This window comes from Gouania willdenowi, chromosome 14, assembly GCF_900634775.1.
Source record: "Gouania willdenowi chromosome 14, fGouWil2.1, whole genome shotgun sequence".
Taxonomy (NCBI): domain Eukaryota; kingdom Metazoa; phylum Chordata; class Actinopteri; order Blenniiformes; family Gobiesocidae; genus Gouania; species Gouania willdenowi.
This window is the reverse complement of record NC_041057.1, coordinates 10,587,035-10,595,876: the sequence shown is the minus strand read 5'-3', so window position 1 is coordinate 10,595,876 and position 8,842 is coordinate 10,587,035. Positions and strand designations below refer to the sequence as shown.

The following is an 8,842-nucleotide window of genomic DNA, read 5'->3' as shown; positions in this document are numbered from 1 at the left end:
CCCTCTGAGGAACAGCTTTCTATTGGGTGACTGAGTCACGTGTATGATCAATGAATCCAATTAGGAAGTGGTTTACCAAACTGCTGATGCACACAATGGCTTTTCACAGTGTTTTTCTGAGGCAGATGAGATGCGTAGGAGAATATAAGAGGCCACAAACTCACCTCAAGAGAGAAGTTTGCTAGACAATCGGAGTCTCAAACACATTGCGAATGCAACGGAAAACTTGTGAAAATTGGCGAGACAGACGCTAACCGAGTTCTGAAGGAGAGACTCAACGCGTGAGATTAATAATATTCAAACTTCACATTTTCACACACGAGGAGGAGACATTTTTCAGTAGTTATTGAACTAAGTTTGAAGATGGCGCCAGTTATTATCTTAGATGAGCTGCTATCAGGCTTTGGGGTCAATTACATTCATAAATAACAATTACGTCTTCAATTTTCCATGTTCAATACAGAAACGTATTCATAACAAAACAGGTCAGGTGTCATTTATAACCAAAAAAAACGTAGGGGGTGAAAGTAACTCGTAACTTATACTTTGAGTACTATTAAATTGAGCTACTTTTCACTTGTACTTGAGTATTTTATGTATGATTTACTTGTTCTTCAGTTCATATTAGTCAAGTACCAGCACTTCTACTTGAGTAGAATATTCAGTACTCTTCACGTGTCTTTTTAGATGATTATTTATTCATGTTGTTTTCTATTTCACAAGCATCCATAAATCCATAAATACGGAGCATAAATGCAACATGTTTGCACTAAACAGTGCAGTTAAAAAAAAAAACATCTTATAATTGGTTTGTATCTGCTTGTTTGACCAATTTAACAATCATATCCATTCACAACATAGTAACGTAACAACCCATGCGGTCCTTCAGGTCTCAGACGCTGTTGCATTGTGGGATCAGTAGCCTAAGTGAGAGTCGGGACATGAAGATGACATTCCACCACCAGTAACAGTTAATCCCCCCCTTAGCACTGGTATTCATATCCATAAATAGCATTTAATTTGGTGGGAAGGTACACTAGTGTCCTTCTGACCATTCAGCTCTATGTTTGCGGATGGGCTAACAGAATTAGGACAGAGGTAATTGAAGCATCACTTCATTAGTATTAGTAGCTGTAGAAGTAGTCACAGAGGAGGTGATGGAGAAAGATGTGGCAGTATATTTTAGGCTCCAGCTGAGTGCCTCTGTGCCTAATTACGGCTGCTCGGTCACACATTATGTTCAAGTGGGAGCATTCGGCGATTGCTCAAAAAGTGTAAAAGTTCATTTTTGAAACTTTCCTCATCGACCATATCCACTGTAAACATACTCTGCTACATCATCTTTAAATACACATTCATCCATCCATTTTCTGACCCATTTGTTCTTGTTATCAGGGTCTGTCGGTGCCTATCTCCAGCTCTTAATGTGCGTTAGGCGAGGGTACACCCTGGACAAGGCGCCAGTCAAACGCAGGGCATGAATTACTACTAATTAAAAGATGAAATAGTGGTAGTTTGGACTTTTCTATACAACTTAATTCAGTCATTCATTAATCTTCTGACCTGCTTATTCCTTGTTCAGAATCGCAAACTCCCGTTTAGAAAATCTTTGCAAGCAAGAGGAGAACATGCAAACTCCACACAGCTTGGTGACTCGTTTCATTTCAAGAACTTGTATGTTTGAATATCTGACTATACTTACTACTATACTTAATTATGTAAATGGAAGTATATGTTACTGTCACTGTATATTTTATTGTATGTTTCCTGTAGTTTGTATTCTTTTAGGGTGACATTTGAACATTCTGTTCAGGGACTACAGATGAAAAATAGCCTTATGGCTAATTCTAATGTATTTTCTGTATGGCTAGCCTATTAATGTACACTGTCCCTATTAAATAAACCAATAAATAAAGAAATAATAAATGAAAGGACTCAAGTCAGGCCTTCTCCTCACTCCTGCACCACCGTGCTGCCTCATGCTACTTCATGTAACATTAGAATATTTACTGTACGCAATAAAATGCCGCATCATAATTGCTGCCAATTCTATAGGAACAATTTAATTAATTTTTAAATAAAAATTTGAAAAAATAATTTATTTTTTTTTTTTTAAAGCTTTTTTCTCTAAAACTAACTTGATCTATTGATTTTCAGTCTGAATACAGGGCCACACAATCCTTTTGACTTTTTGGTTCATAACAGAACTGGTTACTTTTCCCCTTCTGTAGTTGTGTTATTGCGTTAGTAATCCTGTGCAGTAAGAATAAGATGGCTGGGAAAATTAGAGAACACAGTGAGAACCTAGAGGAAACTTTTTCAAGCATGAGGAGAACATGCAACTCCCCAGAAAAAAGTTGCAAGAGCTGCTCTGTGAATCCAATCCAAGAATTCATCCAGTAACCAAACCTAATAAGGTGACATTCTGCAGTATTTTACTTAAGCTTATAACATTTCCTACTTAATTATTACTACTTAAGGACCAAGGACACTGGTTTTATTTTTGCAACATATCAAAATATGTTAATACTTTTATATCTGACTTTTGGCTACAGCATTTTTGTTGTCTCCAGTATAACCCCTATATAATAATTTTTTTTTTTGCAGAATAGTACCTTTTATTATTTAATCAAATATACTATATGGAAGAAGTCATTTGTTAGGAATGACTTCAAAAATTTTGAGGTTCACTAGAAATGACTGCGGGGGAAGGAGTGGGAAAACGGTCATGTGATTAGTCTATTTACAGAGGATGTTAATGCTTGGAACTGTCATGCAGACTGCTCATTGAAGTCCAATAATGAATCATATATTTAGCAGATGAGGGAAACACTGTCATTTCCAACTTACTGTAATTCATATTTTAGTTGTACAGATTATCTGTAAAAGCAATACATCTTATGGACACTGATCTTATTTTTTAGAAACATGCAGAAAGACTTCTTAGGATACGTTTAGACAAATAAATGATGTAAAATTACTGCGAGAAGTGACACTTCCATGTAAGAGCTGTTTTTCTAGTCTTGTGGGGGCCTTATTCAAGACGTAATTAAGGGGCTTCCAGTTTACATTGCTACATGGAGACATTCCTGTATTAAATGGTCCAAGAACTGATGTCCTGTCAATCAGTCCCATAATATTTATTTAACTTTATTTGTATAGCGCAAAAGACAACAGAGTCATAATAATTGCTGATAATAGCAATTTTTTTTACAATATTTCATCCTACATTTATTTTCAAGCATGGTTGGAATTAAGACAGGCTAGTTTTATTCCCCTCAGATAAAGCAAAGGACTCAGCTTTGGGGCCGTCTAGTGTCACATAAGGTCCTATGCAATTCCGTTGTCTGCCTATAGCCAGAAACGCCTACGATTCCGGCCATTTTCTTACAATTTACAGCAAAGTGTACACAATGTTGGATTCTTTTATCTATGGATTTAATATAGTCTTTAATGGAGCACCTATCATGACTTGCATTTTACCTTTGAAAAATATTAGCATTAAAGAAATATGGAGAGAGAAAAAAGTAAAATTTGATGAACAAGATTCTTTGCAGCATATTATGATTTATGACTTGCAAATTACCTTTAATGAGAAATTAGAAGCTGGTGTCGTATTTTATGTCAATTACAAACATTCATGGGAGATCAGGAGTGATTGTATATTTACATAAATACAAGCTGGAGTTAGATGCACGTACAGGAAGAAAACTAACAAAATGAAATGTTGAGGAAATACAAATTAATTTCTATCTATCTATCTATCAAAGCAAAGAAGGTCTGCGTGTGTGTGTGTGTGTGTGTGTGGAGCGAAACTTACACAAAACAACAACAGAAATGCACAAAAACACACAAAATGACTTAAAAAAACATATATTACAGAACGACAACAAAAATATGAAAATGACTCAAAATACACAAAATTAAATATTTGTACAAAAAATACACTAAGATGACAACAGAAATGCACAAAACAACACCAAAAAACATACAAAAATACCCAAAATGACTTCAGAATCACGCTACAATGGCAACAAAAAACAAGAATTATACAAAAAGTGCACAAAAACACAACAAAGAGATACACGTTTCCAAAAAACACATTTATCATGCACATGTCCCTTAGAATTAAACTAGGGAAATTGCACACACTATTTGATTTTGCACCCGCAAATATACCCCTTTACAACACTACAGAGTACAGAGTATGTACACCTCTCTGTAACATCCAACTTTCAAACACATACTCATTTGGCCATAATTGACAACTCTACTTATGCTCCCACTATATGAATACATACTTCCGACGGGCACTGTACTAGTCAATTGAAATTGAAGGACAACCGGCTTCATAAGAGGTTGGATGGAAAGCTCCTTCTCCAATGGGTCCATGGCAGATTGTTGCTCATATGCTCACTGAACACTCACGTGCACACACAAGGAACTGAGAACAGAGCGCATACACATGGGAAAGAGGACAATCAGCTGGTTTGCCAGGCACATAACTATTAAGATAAGAGGATGACAGCCGTAATGGTGAGGCGTCCACTTAAAAGCGTAGTTTAGGGCATTTACATTTTGACAGTAAAATGAAAATGCAATTTTATTCTTCCAATCATCTGCTGCCAACATTCACGAGTTAATAGTGAGGGAAATACCTTCAGGGAGGAATCATACTTTTACCCTAAGGCTGAAAAACATAATGTTTCTAAATCAATGAATTCAAAAAGAACACAAAAACCAATCATAAACCAAAAATTAAATCTTTTTATCATCATTGTATTTAACTAAATAATTATTAAGATTTCTGGTCTTGACTAACCAATTACAAGGCATCTCTGCAAGATGTGAAGACCATTCCTATGCTATTTATCTTAAAGCATTACAAAGCGAGGTACAGTGGCTTTGCCTCATTGGGTGTTAGACTGTGGCACCACAATAACACATCTGGAATAACACATGCCACACATGTATAGAATAAAGATTTGTTGTAAACCTTTATGTACTATTTCTCAGAATAGTTTTTTTTCTCTAGTTTTGAATAGGCTAGATCTCCAGGAGAGAATTCATTAGAATTAATGTATGGAAATTCTCTGATGCCCCCCTAAACACATGCTTTACATCATCCAGATGAGCAAACTGTAGTAGCAGCTTAACCTCAGGCTCAGATAGCTGACATCTCACAAACTCCAAACAGATGCCGAAGCAGCAGATGAGAAACATATGGAAATTGGTTAATATACGAAGCAGCACGGCATATGTTCATTTACATACATCAGGTGGGTCTTATGAAATGCACATCTATTGTTAATGCACTTGCATTTGTTTTCCATCGTACTTGGTAGTTTTTGTTTGATCCCTTTAGCCATGACAGAAAATGTACAGACTTGTCAATTCTAGCAACTCCAATCAATCAAAAAAAGCATGTTTGGGTGTACCCCCGCCTAGCGCCAGAGTTGAGAGAGTTACTTTTAAAAAGTAATCTGGGACAATTACAAGTTACCTGTTTAAAAAATGGAATCAGTAACTTACTCTCTCACTATATTAAAGGAATGTAACTTATTACTTTTGGATTACTTTTGGATTACTTCAACATTAAACATGCTCGTAAAGACACAAAAGCATAGAATAATTATTATTTTAGACAACACAGTCACACTGCATTAAAGGAAATGTTTTAGTTTAACACAGAGTGGTAGAACCCACAGTAGTTTAAATAAATAAGGTGTTGAAAAATCAGTTGACTCATTAATTATGAACAATTCAGTTGAATCCTCGTCCTAGACCACAGACAATACAATAATGCTTATTCTATTGTATATAATACATTTTATTGTTACAGTTTTGCATTATATGCCATGAAAGTGGTATGTCAGGTTCTATAGTTATAGCTATAAAGGTTACATACACAATATAGCAAAAAATGTCATTTCTATGAGAAAAAAAGCACCACGTGAAGTAGACGTTTTATGTATTAACATGCTCCAAAATTAAGTCATTTCCTTACACTGGTGTCAGCATTGTATTTCACGTGTCATGTAATGTACAGGTGCTGACTTTAACTAAATGTGTGTCAAACACAATTTGCTGAATATGATTTCCTAGATGAACAAATGCAGTTAATCTGCCTTCTGGCAAAAATATTTATATTTCACTAAAAAATGATTTGTTTTAATTTAAAACCTCCCTGAGAAGAGCTTTTATAAGACTGGATGTTTATAACTTACAACACATTCATCCATTTTCTGACCCGCTAACTTACAACACAGTGCAGATAAAATAATACCAACTATAAGCAAAACTTATAAGTCACAGCAAACACATATACAGACGTTATGTTACTGCACACTATGATCTAAGTTTGTTGTTAACATAAGTGTATATTGTAACAGCTCTGCTGTTTGTTGGATGTGTTTGTTGTAGATGTTCCTACATGGTCACGGCCGACAATGGCCACTGTTACATGATGTTTTTTTTAATTCGGAATTAGTTATTCAGTATTAAATCAAATGGAATCAAAGTGTTCTGCTTCATGTTTACATGGTAATAGTAATTCCAGATTTGAGGTTAACGTGGAAAACCAGTTTATTCGGCTTTAGTTAATTCCGCTTTAGGTTTAGGGGTTGTGAAGGCTCTGATTGGACTGAGGGCGAACATGACTTATAACGTCGATAACACAGAAGACCACACATGAGAACTGTTTTCACCTTGATTTTGATTGTAGTTGTAGCAATAGCTGGATTATAACACACTTTGGTCCAGTTTGTGGTCTTTGTAACACTTCATTGCATTGCTGCATGACCCAAGCCTAATGTCTTCTCATCTTAACATTTCTCCCTCAGTCTGATTCCACGTCAGTGTAGGGGCGTTTAACAGTTTGAAGTCCACTCAGTACGGAAATGTACGTCAGCTTAAACATCAAGGCGGGAAATCGTTTTTCTTGAAATGTCATCTACTACCAACATTAACTCAATTCTTTTTAGTTGTCATTCATTTTCAGTATAATGGACTGCGCTGAGAATTGCAATTAAAGCCCTTATTACTTGGTCACCAAAGAACAAAATGTGGCTTAGGTTCATTAGTTGCTCACTTAATTCTCTTTTTGCTTGTCCTGCTTGTGCAGTCGAAGTGACCTAATGTAATGGTTCCCAAACTTTTCACAGTCAGTCCCGAACCCCTTCAGACATGTACCTGCATAATTAAAAAAACATAATAATGTAATGTCATATACAATGTAGCCCTATAGCAAAAATGCTCCCCGAATTTTACCTATCCTGTTTAGGAACAATTTATAATTAAAAATAAGAATCAGAATCAGAAGTCCTTTATTTATCCCAGGGGGAAATTACTTGCGTTACAGCCACTCAAGAAATATTACAAATAAAATTAATAAATGTTAAACAAAAAAGAAAGAAAGAATCAAATTTAAAAGTACATAATTAAGTAAAAGACTGTTTAGGATTTAGGTTTGCTGATTAACAAATCTGGTAACTTCTGTAGCGAGCAGTGACTATTAGTTGCTGTTACAAGATGTGTAATTTTCTGCACCTCCATTCTTGTTTAAAACATTCGAGGTGACCAGGGAATAAAAACTGTGTTTATTCCCACAGCTAATATGTGAGGCAAGAGTGCAACTTGATATTCCTCTATTCCTGGTTTCTGGGGTTTTCTTTCAACATTTTTCATCCTGCTGCTTGCAAAGTGATTTTTCATGCAAATTTTTAAGAATTCACCGAGTATCTCTGAGTTGCACTTGCATGATTTAGGAATAATGGTGACGTTGCTGCCGAGCTGGAAAAGAAAAGAGTTGTGTTGTTTGAAGAAAAAGAGAAGCATCCATCACCCTCCGACTAGAATAAAGGCCAGCAATGGGAGTAATTACCTGTGGTAAAAGACAATGATGTGTGACTAGGAAAAAACCTCACAGGCAACCGCACTTTGAATGCACGCTCTATTCTTTATCAGCTCCAAATAAAAGTGTCTACTGTGACATTTAGACTAAAAAATGAGCAAAAATCATACGTTTTTGTGCTAATTTTCAACAAATAGTTCAAAACACTCCATGCATGTGAGTGTTTAGCAAGAATCGAACAAAAAATTGGAAAAAGTTATTATTATTTGTTGTAGAATGATGTTATTATGTAATATTTTTACATGACTTTGTGATTTTGTCGCATCGCCATGTAGGAATCAAGTAATTTGCTATCAACATTTGCAGTTTAAAGATCATAATACATCATTGATTTGAACTAGAAATACTGTATATAAAGCTAAAGAAAAAGAAAAACAGGAATTACTGTTTTTCCATAGGCCACTTTTTAAAAGAAACTTCAATATAGTTACTATCTGAAATAAAATGTGTTATTATGGCCATGTGGCCATACCAGCCTGTCATTGCCCTATCCCGTTAGATCTCGGAAGCTAAGCAGGTCTGGGCCTGGTTAGTAGTTGGATTGGAGACCACTGGGAATTCTAGGTGCCACAGTGGGGTGGCAGTCACGCCAGTGGTATCTGTCATTGTGTCCTTGGGCAAGGCACTTCACCCACATTGCCTAGTATGAATGTAGTGTGTGAGTGAATGTTGGTGGTGATCGGAGGGGCCGATGGCGCACTATGGCAGCCTCGCTTCCGTCAGTCTGCCCCAGGGCAGCTGTGGCTACATTCGTAGTGAATGAATAATGACTCAATTCTGTAAAGACTTTGAGTGTCTATGAGAAAGCGCTATATAAAATTGATGCATTATTATAATCATTATTATATGAGCTAGGTTGTATGAAAGTTGTTAAAAGCAAAAGGAACTCTGGCTTCAAACACAGTACTACTTGGACTAACCATGTCTGAG

The 8,842-nt window shown here is 35.9% G+C and overlaps 1 pseudogene; it reads left to right on the top strand.

Moving 5' to 3' along the window:
* Positions 1 to 8,370: 8,370 nt before the first annotated feature.
* On the top strand, positions 8,371 to 8,488 carry LOC114476285 (uncharacterized; annotated as a pseudogene).
* The last annotated feature ends 354 nt before the right edge of the window (positions 8,489 to 8,842 follow it).